We start from the raw sequence: 19,039 nt of genomic DNA, 5'->3' as shown, positions 1-19,039 counted from the left end.
TTTGGGTATTAATTACTTAACATAATTATATGACTTTTCTAGAGAAACAGCCTATAGAGAGTGCAAAGGAGGGACACAGTAGAAGGCTGCCCACATGAGTGTCACACCTCTGCTGGGGCAGCAGCCTGAACACCAAGTGTTCGCTCAGCAAGTTCCCGGCACTGGGAGAGAGCATGGGCATTTAGCTTGGCAGCCTCCCCTCAGGCCGGTAAATCCCTGGTCCACAGTAAGTGGTCAATAAACATTTGCTTCAGTTGTTGGATCAGGAAAGGATGAGACAAAGAAAAGGAGAAGGTCAGGTTCAAAGGGTTTCCTAGAGCTTTTGTTGTTGTTTTCTTGTCTGTTTCCCTTTTAAATCTAAAATGCTCAAAGTCCTTTATTGAATCCTTCACCACCTAGGCAGGTAGTGAGGCATCCCACTATCCCTGGTCCATGGATATGAGCTTGCTGAGAGAACCTGAATCTGGACTGGAGCCCAAAACGATAACAGCCGCACAAACAAAACAAAACAATAAAACATTCATTTGGACAAAATTCGATGCAGGCCTTCTTCCACATCTTCATTCAAGAGGTTCCCTTGAAATGGCAATTTCGATAAACCAGTACTTTTATGCAAAAAGAGATGATCAGAGTCCTTCAATAAAAGGAACTTAACAATGAGAAGAAAGAGACGTATTATTCTATGCACCGAAGGGCCACACACCCAGATGGGCTGGCCTCAACTCCCTTGCAGTTCTGCTCCACAGAATCTTCTATTGGGCAGACCCTATCATAAACACGAATCAAGCACCAAGGACCACAAAGTAAACTGACAAACAAGAAGAACAAAAACAATCCCCCAGCACAGCTTTTGTGAGGCAAAAGAAGGGAAATCCTAGTCTGACTTCAGAGGTTAGTGACAGTTTAACTTAATAGACTATTGTGCAGAGTAAATGTTTTGAGTTAGGAGGAATTCTTTTAAAGATGTTCTGCTTAACCATAAAGTTGGTTAAAGAAGTCTTTACACTTCTCATCTGCAATTTGTGCATGGTAAACTTGTTAATTGATGGCTCTAAGTAGAACACAAAATAAAATATCCTGTCACTTGTATAACATGCTGAATTGTGTTTGTTTCTAAACGTCACCCTTTGTTAGATTGGTAATCAATTGTCACATAGGTTTACAAAATTAAAATTGGGCTTTTTATAGTCTTTTCACACTTTATATGTGTTGTATAACCTTCTTATAACGATTTCCTCACTATAACAATCTCTTTGTATATTGGAATGATCCTTTGGATACGATTACCTCACAAAGAAGTCATTTTGATATTTCAGAATTAAAACCTCTTTGGAGTGAGTCCAAGGGCAACTTTCACTTTAGAACAAATTGGTCTTTGTGACAAGTCATATATTAAGACTCCTATGTGTTTTAACTTAAGTTCTAAAAAACACACTATCTCTGATATCTAAATATCAGAATCCTAAACTAAGACCTATTCACCTTTTTGGCTATATCTTGTCTCTGAGTATTAAAAGACACAATATTTTGACAGCTGAGGCACATTCCATATTTACACTTCACACAAACAAGGCACTCTTGCTCATTTTATTGCCACACAAGCCTAGGGATAAACATCTCTTTCTTCCTGTCCCCTACATGTCATTTGGCCATGAGGCATTATTTTTGACTCCTAATTCTTGTTTTTAGAGCAAGTTGTGTTTTAACTTAACTTTCTTTTTATTTCCTGGTTTAACAGTGATCAATTAGATGTTTTCTTGCCCTGCACAGTGAGAGAGAGTCTCCCTCTCTGTATGCCATTCCAACTTCCTGAACCCAGAGCTCTTCACAACTGGGAACAATTCTTTTTTATTTTGAGAAACAGAGTAGACCAGAAGAACGTGCAAACAGATAGTAAAGGGCCTCCCCAAAGTATGCTCTTTTTGGAACATGCTTATCATTAGGATGGTACAAATCTGCCTGATTATTTTTTTATCTAGACTGAACTCCGGTGAGGATTTTTTTTTTATTTGGTTTGGTCTTTTTTTTTTTTTTTTTTTCCTCCTTTTTCTGTCTCACAAAAACCAAGTGTTCTCCAGCAATGAGGCAACGGAAAAAATCAATACTTGCCATGTACCATGTAACCAATAGAATAAGGGGAATGATTTATGTATGGATGGATGCAGCCTGAATCAGCTGGGGCCTCGCACAGAGAGCGAGAAAGAGAGAGCAAGGGAGAGACAGAGAGAGAGAGAGAGAGAGAAAACAGGAGGAGGTGGGGGGCAAGCTGAACTGCAGTGATTATTTCTACAGTGTGGCCAGATTTTTTTTTTTCCTGCAGCAATAATCCCCTTCTCCAGCACTGCAGGACAGAGGGAAAGCCTGCAATTTGTGGAATATATGATGGCTCAGCTCCCCCTCCTTTCCTCAGAGTCATGATGCCACGTTCATACTGAGGTACACTGAGAAGTGGAGCTGATGTATGGCCTGCAGCCCTTCAACCTTCCAGTCATCTCCACCATAAGAAAGGCTAGTGATGGGTCGACAAGCACTAGTTGACAGAGTCAAATTATCAACAGGATTTTAAAGAAAACGTTCCAGCACCGCTTCCTAAGAAGACCAGCAGGAAGGGCTACAGACGAGAACTACTCAAGAGTTTTTGCTGGAAATATAGTTTGGTTAACTGGAAATCCGGGGCGCTGCAGCATTTAAAGGTATTTAATCTTGAAGGTAACTTTTAGGGTAGCTGATACTCTTGCTCAAAGCTTAGCTATTAGCTGTACTTATAAGTGCTGGTGGTGTGAAGGTGCAAATAGCACCAAATCCAGCTACTTCACAGCTGGATACATGATATTATTGTATATGGAATTCTGGTGTTTGGGGCTTTAAACTGGGTTAATCATTGGCTTTAGAATGACATAATATATATTTTAAAATGACATGTTTTATAAAATTCCTACTCCCTGGTTCAAACTTAGGATGAACCATGTAAGACTTTTGTGAAAGGCAAATGTGACCATTCCTTTGGAATATCTTTGTTTTCTGAGATTTATTTAAATAGATTTCAATTTATTTTTGTAAGTTACCTTCTTTCTACAGTGTGCTTGAAACTATAGGAAGCTTGACAGTATTATGTTTCTATCAGCCTGTTGAAAATGACTGAATGATATCTTTTTATAGGGAACATTGATGCTATGTAATTTTTAATAATGTTTTTGCATCCTTTAACCCAAATACAGTGTTAATACCACATTTAGATATTTCCCGTGAAATATCCTATATTCTATATATGATCCATTACATTGCACATAATACTTGGAAAGATATTTTAAATGCTGAATGTGGCAGAATAATGCCATGCCATTAATGTATGTTTAATTTGGAGCTGGTAGTGTTAACACCCATAAGCTATTAAAATAGCTCTGTTTCCCCTTCAGTTGAAAGTATCCATTCAACTCAACATTATTGTAAACTCTGTTGACAAAATGTCATGTTTTTCTTTTAAATATATACATAAACTCTACAAAAATTATCTTAAACTCTTTTAACAAAATTCCGTGTTGTTTTTTAAATATGTATATTCAAAGTGTCCTGAATGGCGATTTTTAGCATTTTCCACATATGTATTTATTACCTAATTTTTTCTTTCATTTATCACATAATTACTTTTTTGTTTCTAGGATATTGTATTTAGTTCCTTATTTACATTGCATAGTTTGTACTTTTATTTAGTAGTTGAATGAATACTTAGGATTAAGGATTAGAAGCAAAGAGTAGACAACTAGAAAAATATACAGAACTACTCTCGGTAGTCCTCATCTTTTAAATAATTCTTCATACTTTAATATCATTTTTTATGGGTATTACTTAACAGCAGTTAAGTTGAAACACTATTAGTTATAAATCAGTAAATATTCTCATGTCTTCATTTAAATACCTAGTCATTGAGAGATTTGATCTACCCAGTTCCTTGCAAAACTCTTTTGGGAAGATTTCTATGTAAATTAAACAAATACATATAATGTCTTTCCTCTAAACAAAATTAGAACAATAAAAATGCACACCATAAATAAACTATATGTAGTGAAATATCTTTCAGTAATTTTAATACACACCTGATTACCCAAACCAGCAGAAACTCTGCATAATCATTTTGAATGGGGAAGACCAAGAAAATATTTGCTGTCTCCACGTGAGGACAGATGAGCCTTGGTTTTTACATTTTGATCTGGATCATCATTCTCTCTCTCTCACTCTTCTATTGGCCCAAACAGGTAAAACAACAGAAACCTCTTACCGTCTTCACTTTTGGTTCTGCTGCCTCAGTCAAGCTGTCCAACTGAGGGTTAATAAACACAGAAAACCTGGAGATAGTCCAAATATAGTGAGAGCCTTGAAGTCCAAGCTCAGTGCTGCAAGTACCTCAGCCAGAAGGAATGTTCTTTGAGCCCTACAAGCAGGTATGGGCTTCCGCCTCCAAAAAAACTAAAGCACATGGGAATGAAGAAGCATGATCACAAGCAAGGTGCAGCTGAACTATAAGGTAAGCACAAGCAGAACCTTGTTGCAGGTTTATTTTTAGAGATGTGTTGTTGCTACTTAAGAAAAACTGTTATCTATAGCAGAGAAAAAGATTAAAAGCCTGCCAAAGGCCACAGAGATTGCTTAACAAGTCTAGCCATGTCCACTATATTATTTGAGATGGGCCTTAAGCCCACAGGTACCTGGAGTGTCAGCAAACAGAGAATCCTGACCCTAACAATAGGAGAATTACAGACTGAGTGATAAACTAACTGCAGGCAGAAGGGTAAACAGGAAACGCAAGAATTGAATTTCATTGTGACTTAACAGAGTGCCAACAGCATCTTTTTGTTTTAAAAGTTTTTATGTATTAAATGTAACTTTCCAAGTGCTAATGAAAGCTGAATAATCCTTCCCCTCAATATGAGTTTAATTTCCTATAAATATCTGGAGTTAAAATGCATAAATGACGCTCATGTTGTCATCTTATGCAGCGACAAAAAAAAAAAAAAAAAGCAGTTCTTTTCATTGTGAATGAGGTCTTCAGTAAAGACCTGCTATGGTTTATTCTTCATCGGAGGTTACAATTTCACTGATGAACTATCCATTAAAGAGAAAATCAATATCTGAGCTTAACTGCCTGCTTTGTTTTAGTACCTCAAATTATTTTAAAAACTGATTAACATAAATAAGTCACTGTTAAGGAAATACAACAAATGAGTGTTTTACATTGCTATTCTAGCATCCACCAAAAAAAAAAAAAAAAAAAAAGAAAAGAAAAGAAAAGAAAAGAAAAGAAAAGAAAAGAAAAGAAAAGAAAAAAAAAAAAAGTTCCGGTTCTCATTTATTTAACAATTCATTAGCCCACTTAATAAAAATAAATGAAAGAACTAATAAAAACATCCACATTTTTACTTTCTAAAGTTTAATTTCATGCTTGCATTAAAATAAACTAAAAATGAAAATAAAATAAATGAAAGCATTCTACTGTGAAAAATCAACAGTATCACTTCTAAATAGATCTGCTTATTCCTGAGAGATAACTTGTGGGCCCTCCATAAAAGAACTGTCTTTTATGCACTTGGTTTCTTTTTTCTACAATTAGTCTATGGCAGCCAGAGCATCTTGGGTTAGTCTAGTTTAATCTGAACATAATTGGATGGCAAGTTTTTATTTTCTAATCTAAATGAGCTCACCTGAAAAACACATAGAACCTAGATTCTATTTAACACAGAGGTTAAATAAGGACAACAAAATGTGACATTACATTTCTATTCGCTGATAGACAGTTGAATATGATTACCTGTTCTCTCCAGACCTTGCCAAGGCATAGAAACACAGCCAACATGCACTGAAAATATTAAAAGACAGACGCCCAAACCTGCACCTCAACCTATTTGCCGGGTAGCATGAGGTTCCTAGGCCCTTGACTTGGCTGTTTGCATCTGCATCTGTATAGATTATGTGAAGATATAGATCCTTTCGTTTCTCAGAAAGCTGTTTAGTTCTAGCCATAACTTAATGGTTTTACTGTATGGGCTGCTTCTTTTATTCAAGCAGAATTTTTCTCCTAGAAGATCTAAATGAGAGCACACCCTTCCCCCTCCCCAGGGAATAATCCAAAAGCTGGGAGGTTCTTAATAAAACAATTAATTGTGATAAATTTCTGATTTTTGCTCCTTCATCCTGGGCTATTTCCATGGCAACATCCTCTCATCCTATTGTTGGGTTGTTCTTCATTCACACAGCAGGTTAAGCCCAGGGCAGTGAGGGCAGGCTGATGGTCAGCCTTTATTTTCTCTGGTCCTTCAACAAAGGTTAGTTGAGGTCACCAGAAGCCAAAGGGTAATTACTTTTCCTCCACAGGGTTAAAGGTACACAGATTGCTATTGGGACGACTGTATGGATGACCTTCAGCTTTTAATGTTCAATCTTCTTTTCTTTCATCAGAGTGAATAAGTAGGATATAACAGTGGTGATGCACCCCCATGCCTGAAATTCAGAATAGAAACCCAAATGTCTTTTTATTTTGTAAAACTACTATCTATTAGCATAATATGCTCTTGGAATCAATTGGCAAACCCAACGCATAAAACGTTTCCTACTCCTTAAATAGAAAACAAAACAAAACAAACTACAAAAACAACAACAAAAAACCCTCATGGCAGAAAATTGCAGCTGTCCACTGGTTTTCTGATTTAGTTAATTTGATATTCATAATTTCCCGGGCTTCATCATTTTCCTGAGGGTGTGTTCTCTAACGCTGAGAAGAAAATGGAAGCTCTCCTGTCTCCATGAAGCATCTGGGGATCTATTTTTGCCCCTTCAAACACCATTTGTAGTCTTGTCCCTCTGAACTAAGAATAAATCAGATTAACATGAGTTTCCTCTCTATGGCTCTATTCTCAAAGACAGACAGCTTCTAAATTAATTTGTAGGGGTTGTGGGGGGGATCATTTGAAAATGAGTAGTTAAAACACTTTGCCCACTGATTTGAAGAGCCATTTTGAGATTTCAGCTCTTTATATCAATCTGGAATTTTTTTAAAATGATTGTTATCATCCACCCCCACCCCCTAACAAATGGAGCCAGCCACCAGCCTGATGGATGCATTTGCCATTGTTCTACCACCAGGCAAAGAGACTTTTGGCTCCCTGAGCATGATGGCTTTTGCTAATGGTTCACCTTAACAGATACACAGAAGGGAGCCTGAGCCCCTTCATGGGGGAGAGGCTCAGATCATCTGAAAGAGCCACTTGACCCATTCTGCAGCCTTAGCCAGAGGGAACCATCATCTTTGTCTCATCATCTTTGAGTCTCATCATCTTTGTCCCAGAAGTTACCTTGATGAGAGAAGTATTAAGGGGAACTGAGAGGAGACTCCCCGTATTCCCACTACAAGAGCAAGGTGGAGACATTGTTTCTGTCCATTTCTCAGATTCACTTTTGTATGATCTGAGAGCAACCAGCCACTTTATTTCCCTGCAGTCCTCTGTCTCCCCCTTCAGGACTGGACTAGTGGCCTCTCCAAGCCCTTCCTTCACACTCCCCATATTGAGTCATCTGCTCATGAGCTTCCCGGGAACCTCCAGATCCAATTCCCAAGGCTATCACTCTGGTTGCTTCATCAGCTGGTCCCTCCATTTGGCTTGAACTTTATGTTCCAGCCCTCCCCCATTGGCTGTTCTGCCTTAGTCAAGCAACTGATAGCCTCCTGTGTGTAACTTCACCCTTCCTGGGCGCTTATGCTATCCTCTCTAAATGCCAGTCCTCTCTTCTAATTCCTGCCTCTTTGAAATGTTGGTTCAAAATTTAGTTCTTTCAGGAATTCCTCCATATTTTATCCCTTGCTGTATCTAAATAAATTGAATAAATACATTTAATAAAATATTATATATTATATATTTATTATATATGTGACATATTATACATATAATTATACAATAAAGCTATAGAAAATGCATCTAAATATAAAACCTTCTTAAATAACAACTTTTTAAAAACCCAAAGCTTTAAATTGTCCCCATTTACAAATACTTTGGCTTCTTACAACTACTGCTTTCTGTGAGACAATTTATTACATAGTTGCTATCAGTAATTATCTTGGCAAGTTCTATTTTTTTTTCACTTTTAAAAATTTTCTGTTGTCCTCTCTACATCTCTACAAAGTCCTCATGGCTGTCGTTCTTGAGAGTAAAATTTTGGTATCATATCACAATCTCCCAAAATAATCTCCTTGATCTCAATGACCATCAACTAAAATTTGTTATTATTAATTGATAATTAAGGAGATAGCAGAAAATAAAACAAAGTATAATCACATCTAGGGATATTTAATTTAGAAAAGATTCCTGAAGTCTTCAAGACCCATAGAGCATGGTTCTGGATGTGGAATGGTCAGTGATAGAGATAATATTTGGAAAAGGAGATAAGAAACCTATGGAGGCATGCACCAAGGTCTGGCATGTGACCTGGATGCATATAACTAAATGAGTGAAGGGAGGGGAATATCTAGTGGGCTGACAGCAATGCCCCTCACTGGTAAAGAAATTGCCTTTTCCTCAGTTATAGACCAAAGCCAAAGGACCAATTGTATTCTCAGGTCAGGGCTCCCTGACCAGGGGCATTCAATGAAGGCAGGACTGTGAACTCCTAAAGCTGGCTCTAGGACTGGTTAGCTGGGGCTCAAAGAATTATTAGGGAGAGTGATGGGTTCACATGAGGTAAACCTTAGGAAAATTATTCTTTCCCTTTCTGCATAAAAATTCTCTTCTTTCTCATTCCCTCCCAATCATCCCCAGGTGCACCAGCTCCCCAGAATCCTATTTACATGAAGGTTTTAACATCAATAGACCATATTTTGCCCAGATCTGTTAAGAAAGATACCTGTATGAAACATGTAGCCATAAACAAGGTATCTCCAATGGTGGCATTTCAGGTACTGTGGATTTTGATGAGGGAGATATTTAGAAGCATCACCTTCCTAGATCCTGACAGGTCACCCTTTGAGTGCTCTCTGGGCCAGTGAAAAATTAAAAGTAAAGCACCTGTGATATATTAGATCAAATCTTCCTGCAACACAAGAGGTCACTCACTTTCGTTCATTTCAAAATGGACATGAGCATTCTTCCTTTTTAGGCAATAAATTCAAGCACTTGACATTAGCTTCTTACTACTTCTAAAAACTTATTTTTCTCTTGAAATACAGAGACACTGGGTTCTCTGTCCTATAGTAGGCTTCTCTGTCTCCCATCGTGTAGAGAAAATGTTACTAAAACATAGAGGAATTTTCACAGTCACAATGAGTTCTTCCTCATGTGCCAGAAAAAGATATGATTTGTCAACTCTTCTAAATGCTATCTTCCTATGTGGGATATAAGGCTGTCTCTTACAGAACCTGCTGCAGAAACTTCTCAAGCAGTTGTTGAGTGGTTACAGAGAGTGATAGGGAAGTGCCGAGGTCTGGACCATCAGGGGTCCAGCATTGGCCGCCTGGCATCTCGGGGTGCTATGGTGTCCTAAAGCTTGGAGCACTACCAGGGCTGGCATGAGATGGCACCTGAGAAGAAGACTGTAACACAGCACTACTCAAATTTTAGTATACATAAGAAGCACAGATTTCTGGATCTCACTCCCTGATGAGCTGATTCAGTAGGCCCCCAAATCTGCATTTCTAACAAGCTGTCAAGTGATGAGCATGCTCCCCAGCTGTGGCCCCACTTGGAGGAGTACTGTGATAGATTTCGCTTCTCTGGATTTCACTCCTTGTACTTGCAAAACATACCACCATCTTTCCACTGGGCAGAGGGTTTCTCACCTGTTCAGAAATGCTTGTGACTTCTGGACACCACTCTTTTACCTGCCTACCTCTCTGCTCTGGTTCTCACTTTGTTTTGACATAGCCCTTTAGTTTGTATGGATTATATGGGCCCTGAAGAATAGCACTCATCCTATTTTATTCAACAAGGCAACTCCAGTTTCCTGCTATTAAGGCAGGAAAAATCTTGTCCTTCACCGTCCTCTGTACCCAGAGAAGCCCTTTCCACAAATTCCAATTCCTTACCTCTCTACAAATGTTTTGGTGATCCTTTCTCTTCTCTGATCTTAAATGAGCTAAGAGACTGCCAAGACATACAAGAAGATATAACCCCTTTCCCAGGAAGCTTACACTGTTGAGTGACAACTTAGTATGGTGGTGAAGTGCAGATTGCTTCAGGCCCCAACTATGCCTTTTATTAGCTATGACCTCAGACAAACAATTTAGCCTTTCTTAGACTCAATTTACTTTTCTGCAAAGTGGGAATACATACATACCTCATAGGGTTCTAATAATATTTGCATATAAAAGAGCTTAGGCATGATGCCTGGAGCACAGTAAGATCTACATAAATAGTAGCTATTATTTGTATATAGCCCTCATTATGAAAGCCCAAAAGGCTTTAAAATTCCAGCTCAGCAGCTTCCTTGTTAGGTAACTTTGGGCAAACTAATATATCTTTGAACCTCAGTTTCCTCATCATTAAATGCTGATAGGTCACCCGTTGCCAGGATTGTTATAAATCTTAAAAAAATATATAAACTTCCTAGCACTGTTCTAGAAGATACTCAACCAATGATTCTTATAAATAGTGTTATTATTTAACATATTTTCCTGCCTGGTCAGAACATAAGACCTGCCTTTGACTTTGAACTCCAGCCTCTGAACAGCTCCTTGAAGCCTCCCACAGCTTTCAGACTCCAATAGAAGTAACACTACTACTTAATTTCTGGGTTCATGGAAGCCTAGATAAGTCATTTCAACAGGTGATTTTGGGATTTCATACACCAGTAGAAGATAGATAGATAGAGATAAATAGATAGACAGATAGATGGATATAGATATTATCATGGGGTTCAAATTTTGAATTTAGCCCTATTTTGAATAGGGCACCAACTTTTTTTTTTTGAGTAAAGAGGTTTTGTTTTTTGTTTTTAACTACCATCCATCAACACTGTCATTTCATGAAGAAAAAATTTTTATCATTAAGAAGTAGAAACACAGATTAGAAGGGGAAAAAAAGTCTGCCTTGTGGGTGTGTGCACTCATGCACACAAACACACACTTTGCTGTCTTCTCATTTTACCATTAACGTGGAAATGTTTCCATGGAATGCCAAGTGGTCCACAAGTTGAATGGGACCCTGACTTACATTATCCTGGAGCTGGCCTCACCTGCACACTAGAGTGCTTCCATACTGTTCCTTGGCACAGGTAAGCAGGACAGGGATATGCCTCTTCTAGGTCCTGGAACCCTTGGCCACCTGTCTTTCCTGAGCCTCTGAGGAAGAGAAGTGTGGAAGCTCCCACTGAGCCCCTCTCGCTCTGGAGCTGTGCAGTGTTCTCACATCCCCTCTGAGGCTGACTCCCTTGTCCAACCAGGCTCCCGGGTGCAGGCTGCTAGGTGGCGCTTCCCTGCTGTTTTACTACTTCCCAACATCTCCCATGCCTCCTAATGTCTCTCCCCTCAGCTGGTTAAGCCTTTTGCAGATAGATGCTTATTTATCTGTAAAATGTTGTTCAGATTATTATTCCCCTTTCATGGATTCATGGATACATAAACTAAGGTCCTGAGAGGTCCAGAGGCTCCCCTGAAGGACCCAAGAACGAGCCCCTCAGGACGTCCTGTTTGGGTCCCAGGACAGGGTAAGAAACAATAGGAAATTAATGTCTCTAGTAGGCAACAATGTGGCTGCACAAGCAGAACTTTCCTCCAATGTCCAAAGCAGGACATTAATTTATTCTATGTTAATTCACTGGACGTTTACTGAGTCTCTGTGCTAGGCACCTAGAATACAAGCATGAAGAAATGTAAACTCTCCTCTCAAGGCAGCAGTCTACAATTTATTTCTTCTTATAGCCCAAGGAGAACCTTGTGTAATTTTCTCTCACTACACCAACCCAGACCACCAAGTGTGATGCAAGTGCCTCAGAAAGGTGGGAAAAGGCAACCACAGGGATATTCATTGTGAACAGCTCTCGGAGAATTTACACAGTGTTAATCTACACGTAAGGACACATTTTCCACAGTTCTTTCTAAGGGGCTCCTCCTTCTCCCTGAGGATGCCTGACTTTTTCCACCCTTGAAGATACGTAAAGAATTTTGGCAGATTTTTCTTCATGTTAAAATATTCAACAAATGCAAAACCTACTGCCTGAACAAACAGAGGACAGTAAACATGTTCTAGTCCTGTCCCAGCCACCAAGCAAATGAATGCCTGGAGCAAGTCACTTCACCTCTCTAGACCTCCTAGTCTCCTCATCTACAAAACGAGTCCATTAAACTAGCCATACCAGTGCATGTAGCACCGACTATGTGCAGATTCTCAGGGCTCTGCACATATTAATTCACTTCACCCTCACAACTCTATGAGATAGCGTTTTTTTCATCCGCACTTTACAGATGAGGAAACTGAGGCACAGAGAGGTTTCAAATAGTCTTGCTCAAAGTCATGTAACTCATAAGTAGCAGAGATGGGATTTGGACATGTTCAGTCTATTTCTAGCATCTACACTCTTGGCCACTATAATGGACTGCCTTTCAGCAGATGAGGATAACTAGATGGTTCTCAAGTCCCTTTAATGTTTACATTCAATTGATCTATGAGTTTAAAATGACCCCTAAAGGGGTCAGATTCTATATTTTAGGCCAATGGAGCAAAGAGCTTATCAAAAATTATTTATAATTTATCAAGCAAAACTACCAGGTTATACTACTTTAGAAAATAGAACTTTTCAAAGTGCTTTCATATATACAATCACTTTAGGTCCTAACTGGATCTTGACATAGAGAAGGTAATAGCACCATCCATGAGACCAGGAAAAGGAAGCCCAGGGAGGTCAGGGCTTGATCATGGCACCCAATAAAACCAGGGGAGGAGTCCCACTACTCTAGCAAGACCAGGGGCCTCCAGGCTGTGGCCTGGGGCCCGTGCAACCTGAGAAGAAATTCGTCTTGGACTTGGAGAGTAAACTCAGTGAATTCTGAGTAATGACAGAGAAAGGAGCCTTTCCCCCTGAAACTCTCCTCCGTGCCCCTCCAGTGCTGGGGCCCTCAAATGGACACCAAGGTGTCTGGCTCTGCAGTCAAGGAAATCAGCTCATACAATCCTGCAAAACGGAGATGCACGTGGGGGTTGTTGCAGAATGAGCCGCTCTGACCTTGAACTCCATGTCAGGCCTTCTAAAGAGCTGTCTAAGCTTGCAGCCTCTGCTAGTTCTGCTTCTTTTTCATCCACATTTTCAAGGTAGCTTCTGCCCTCTACTAGAGGAAATTGTGCTCAAACATCACCTGTAACTTCCTAGTCCAAGAAGCAGCTGCTTGTTCCCTTAATACACCTGGTGCTTTCCCAGGGACCAGCATCTGCTCATATCCTCCCTTCCCCTGGAACATGCGCCCCTCCATCCTGCCTTCAAATCCTACCCTTGTTTGCAGGCCTACTGCATATGTCACTTCTTCAGGAAGCCTCTCTGAGCCCTTCCAATCAGATGTAATCTATTTTTCTTTGATCATCTACACTATGTTTCTTGTCTCTTTCTCATGACACACCCAACTTCTGCTTTTTTTTTTTAAATTATTGCAGTTGGGTTTATACTTTCTTATCTCTCTCACACTCTGAGTGCTTTTTACTTCCTGGCGATGTTGGGGGCAGTGCCTGGCACTGATAAATATCTGCTTGACCTTAAATTAATCTCTCCCATTCTGTAGAATGGCTCACCCTGAGAAATTATATGGCAAAGAAGGGAGACAAATAGACTCTAACGTCATCCCCAAATTTCACCAACTGCTTTTTTTTTTTTTCCAATCAATTCCTGACTGAGTCAGCCCCAGAGGCGAGAACATCCTTTTGGTAACTGCCACGTACATAGCCTATCTCCAAAGAGGTTTCTAGGTGTGAACATGTCAGCCTGAGACTCTGCTAATTGGACTTTCAGCTGCTCAAGGTCCGAACTGCACAGCTTCTGCTTTAGCCCAGAAACTGAGAGCTGGGGATGATGTCAACAAAGGAGTTAGATCAGGAAAATGTCCTCACTCTTCCAGAGCACTCAGTTTTCACTGAAATTCATTATCCTTACAGGGCGAGAAGGAGGGACCAAGGAAAGGCTAGCTATGCATTTTGTTCAGCATTTTCCCCTCCTATAGTAACATATTAGAGAAGGGGGACTGTTATTTAGAATTTTGACATTTACAAAGAGTTTAACTTTAAATTGTTCTGGTGGAAAAGAAAAACCTAATCCTTTCCTCTAAAGACAGTAAAACTGGGCAGCATAAAAATGCCCTCAAGATTTTCAAAGTCTTTTAGAGTTTCTCCTCACAAATAACTGTGTATGCCATCCTACATGGCAGCACAAAACACTGCAACCAGCACTTGACTAGTTTTTCAGCCTCCAGCTCGTGGATCCCGAGAACCAGAACCAGAGGATAACGTGTAAGGAGCAGTGCTCTGGGGCCTAGGCTTGGTGGACAAGAGAGTCACCCAGGCCTCTCCCGCTGCCTGCATCGAAGCAAAGTTGGAGCACCTCTGGGACTTAGACACCATCCACCAGCAGATGGGTGTCCAGTGTCTGCTTGATCAAACCAGGTACTTAGGAAAGGTTGAGACAAAAGGCAAAGGGACCCTCTTTCTTCCCCACAGAGCAGTGTTTCTTAACCTTTTTTTCATTATTACTCCTCTAATGAGTCTTTTTAGACTCTTTTCCTAATTGCTCCTCCTTAACATTTTAATGCCACAGATAGACTGTATATCTGTGTGCTGTGACCATTTGGAGGCCACAAGCCATTGTAATGCCTCAGATTTTTGTGTCCCTCAAACACTGATCCCTCATCCTTCCTCTTAAGAAGGCACATCACAGACTTGCCCCTGTGAGTAGAGAAGCAACAGGACACCCCCCAGGCACCACCCCCTGGCTTTCTTTTTCACCTTTTCTCTCTCTCTTCTTCAGACTCAGTATGAGCCTTGCAGGCACAGAGCTAGAAGGTGACCCAAGGTGACTGGGTAACTGCTCTTTGGAATGTCATGGCAACCCGAGAGCATCAGGGCAGAGAGATGGACAACAAGTCCAGAGAAATGGTGTGTTTCGCTCAGTGCAATCTTAGGATCCACAGTAGCAAGTGTTGTCCTAATAATTATAAGACATAGATTAATGGGTAAAACTCCCTGCAATAAACTTATCCAAAGAATAGTATTACAGAGTTCAGAAATTGGTTATTACATTGCCCCTTTTACCAGCAAAAGGGTATGAAATTGGATTTTTCCTTCCAGCTAATTCACTTTTCCAATATTATAATTAACTAGAAAAATAGACCTCAACTTCTGCACCTTCCCTTTTGCTTGCACACTTTACAGGCACAACATAATGATTCTAGCACTTTAGGCTGAAATAAGAAGGCTAACAATACATTAACATTTCCATTATCAATCAGAAAATTGCAGGTCAGCTCCTTGAACCATATGTTGCTCAGCATATTGAATCCTTGAACTCAGCAAAAATGTATAAATACTTTTACTCCTGAAATTATGGTTTAAGAGAGACATGTGGCAGGGTAAATGGGAGATGAGGAGGATAATCAATTTAGATTGGTCTAAATGGAAGAACAATGGATTGCTATTTTTCCTTTATCTAATATAGAAATTGAGTGCCTATGGTACCCATTTTGAGATTCATCTGATACCCATTTTAGTATCAAATAAGTGGCAATGAGTAACTTTTCAAAAATAAACTTCTCAGCCTTTGGCTTTGTGCTTGTACTTAACCATCTGGTTTATACACATCATCTCAATAGTGCTTCTAGGTGAATCTCCTTCATAACAGTAACTTTCTCCACAAAATAAAGCAAAAAAGTTTTTTATTTTGTGTTTCTGATTAACATTCCTTTAATACTGTCTATAACAGGGGTTAGCAAACTAATGCCTGTGGGCTAAATCCAGTCACACTCATTCATTTCCATATGCTCTATGGCTGATTCCCCTACAAGAGCAGTGCTAAATTAGTTGAAGCAGAAACTGACTGGCTTGCAAAGCCAAAAATTATTACTGTCCAGCCCTTTTAAAGAAGTTTGCTGAATTCTACTTTGTGACATGGATTTTTTTTAATACAAATTTAAAAAATTTAAAGCTTTTATTTTCATAGTTTTAGAATTCAGAGTTTAGGATTATTTTAGAGCAGAATAATATATAGTTGTTATTCTACTTCTGGGAATGAAATTTGGAAATATAAACCCATAAATGTAGTAAAAGCATTATTGATACTGATATGGGTTGTATATTGGCCATCTGCTACTTTTGCTGAAAAGCAATATTAAGTTTTCTCTTTGAACAATAACCGTGGGTGCCCATTATAGAACAGACGCATTTTCCCAAAGCACAGATGTTCTCATCTTAAGCAAGGAAGCATCTTTGAGAAATGGACATATAGTAGAACTTTTTACACATGTATATACATTTAACATTAATATCCCAAATGATCTCTTTAAGAATACCAAGGCAAAGAATATAAAGCAATTAATGCTGCATTGTTGCTGAATGTGGTATTAAGGAAGAATCAGAGATCTCACAAAATGAATATATAGCAATCAGTGATTGCTCTCACCTGTGCATTAGTAGGTTTGCATCTAAATTTTTTGATGGTATCAATCTCATTAAATATGCTCATCTTTATTAAATACCTACTATTAAATATATTAAGTATATTAAATACCTACTAAATATAGTTCTAAGACACAAAGCTGTAAAAGACACGGCCCCTGCTCTCAGAGAACTTAAAATCTGGTAGAGATGGTAAGATGTACAGATTCCCCAAATTCTATTTTACTTCCAAAAATTTCAGCATTTTGAAAACACAGAGGTAAGGAAAGCTTCATACTTGAGTTAAGTGATGACTTGATCAGCATAACTCGAACAATATGGAAAAAGCCAACTGGATGCACCTCTAAAAAAATTTTCTTTCCTTCCCAGGTGCCATAGTAACTAAAATTCTACTATATTTAAAAAATTCACTCCTTTAGGTTAATTTCCTTCCAGTACCAGTGGGTTACTATTTAGATCTTCCTAGGCATATTTAATTACTGGCATTTTAGATGTAAAAAATTGCTTAAATGAATTACCACAATAGATTATTTTTATTTTTTCTGGTAATCTCACTTAAGATGAAAATGCCCATAGATGATTTAACATGCTGTCATGTTATTTACTTATCAGATCACTTTCCACTATAAGAAATAGGACCCTCCCCCACCACCAAAAAATTAAAAGAAATAGGACCCCAGCCCTATGAAGGCACTGGGAATTTTGTGCAACTAAAAGAGAGATAATATACACAAAGAAAGGGGATCCCACAAAGTAAGCCTAATCTCCTCACAATTTATCAAGACTGGTTGTGTATAAGGAGTTAATGTTTCCAAGAAAATCAAGAGTCAGAAACTAAGAGAAAGGTGGTCTTCTCAGTTACCCTCACACTCCTGAAAATCAATCAGAGTCAATAGCCATATCGAAGTGGGATGACGGTGATAAAAGGAAAGAGAAAAAAATTATTTCCCATAAATTCAGCATTATTGGTGACTGACCACACAGAGGTTAATGTCCACAACAGGAATGAGCATTTATAAACTCATGCATTAAAACTCTGTCCTTTTCTAATGCAAAAAATAATCCTTTGTTAACTTAAGATTTTTAATGCCTTGATTATAGGAAGAGTCACAGGAAATTATTGACTAAGCCCGAAGCAAAATGCAAGGTACTGAAATCATAACACAGTTGTAGGGAATTGAAATGCTTTATTATTCATTGATAGGCACTAAAAACCATAACAAAGCAAAAGACGTCAGTGAACCTATTTCAACTGACATTGTATGTAAATATGACTTGATTAAATGTCTAATAATTTGCCCATCCAGCTACAGCTAATCAGTCTATTACAAATCTTAGCAATACATATTTCATTTGCTTTCTTTATTTGTTGTATTTATGCGTATTTAAATTAACACATATTATAATTATCTTGCTAGGACTGTTTTTCTTGTTTTCTTTCTTTGTGTGTATGTGTGTGTGTGTGTATGTGTGTTTAGTTCTATGAAATTTTGTCACATGTACAGATTTGTGTAACTACCACCACAATCAAGATACAAAACTGATCTATCATCACAAAGTATCCCGTCTACCCCTTTATGGTCACCCTGTCCCTAATACCTGGCAACCACTGATCTTGTCTCTGTCTCTATAGCATTGCCATTTTGAAAGAGTTATATGAATGGAATCATACAGGATGTATCTTTTTTTGAAGATTCATCTTGTTTTAAAAGTACATATATGACTCATACATATGTATGTGTATATACATACATATATACAATTGCATACATACATTTACTTGGTATAATCTTGCTTCAAATTTTGTAAAACTGTTTTTTAAATTCAAGATGATTCACAATCTACAACAAGACTTTAGAGATAGCCCTGGGGATAAATTGCCAGAGCATGAACTGAAGGCTGAATCATCCCCTGAAAAACAGCAGAGCCCTGTGCTTTTAAAATGGCTCGGTAGCTCTGAGAGCTGGATTCTATGATGAAGCTCAAAAGTACATATAAGAGTATTTGAAGCAAATCTCCAGAGCCTAGAGCACTGTCGCTGGGAGGTATCACTGGAGAGAATGCACTCCAGGAAGAAAGGCAGCTTTGTTTCCCAAGTGCGTGTCCATCCTGCCTTCGCTTGCATTTCTAGCAACAGAGAAGACCCATGAGTGATTTTGCTGAACAAGGTGAAGATAAAGAGTTAATGACTTCTAACCAGGCCATAAATTAACCCCCCCCCTTTTTTTTTTTTACAAATCTGAAGGAAGAGGTGCTCAGAAGGACTAATGAACACATACCTCTAAAAATAACTTCCCATTTAATTAATAGCACACTACACAGTCACTCCAATTAAAATGCTGGCCACGCTGAAGACCATCAGCTTTACGTCTTTCCATGTTTCTCACCTTAAGTTCCCTGAAACACTGAAGTCATTT

At 38.8% G+C, this 19,039-nt stretch overlaps 1 long non-coding RNA gene across 4 annotated transcripts in view; it reads right to left on the bottom strand.

Annotated features, from left to right (window-relative positions):
- The window catches only part of LOC106730720, a 391,898-nt gene that overhangs the window by 52,430 nt on the left and 320,429 nt on the right, over window positions 1-19,039 (bottom strand). The gene's annotated exons all lie outside the window — the stretch shown is intronic.

Source organism: Camelus ferus, chromosome 15 (assembly GCF_009834535.1).
Source record: "Camelus ferus isolate YT-003-E chromosome 15, BCGSAC_Cfer_1.0, whole genome shotgun sequence".
Taxonomy (NCBI): domain Eukaryota; kingdom Metazoa; phylum Chordata; class Mammalia; order Artiodactyla; family Camelidae; genus Camelus; species Camelus ferus.
This window is presented reverse-complemented; position numbering and strand designations above follow the sequence as displayed.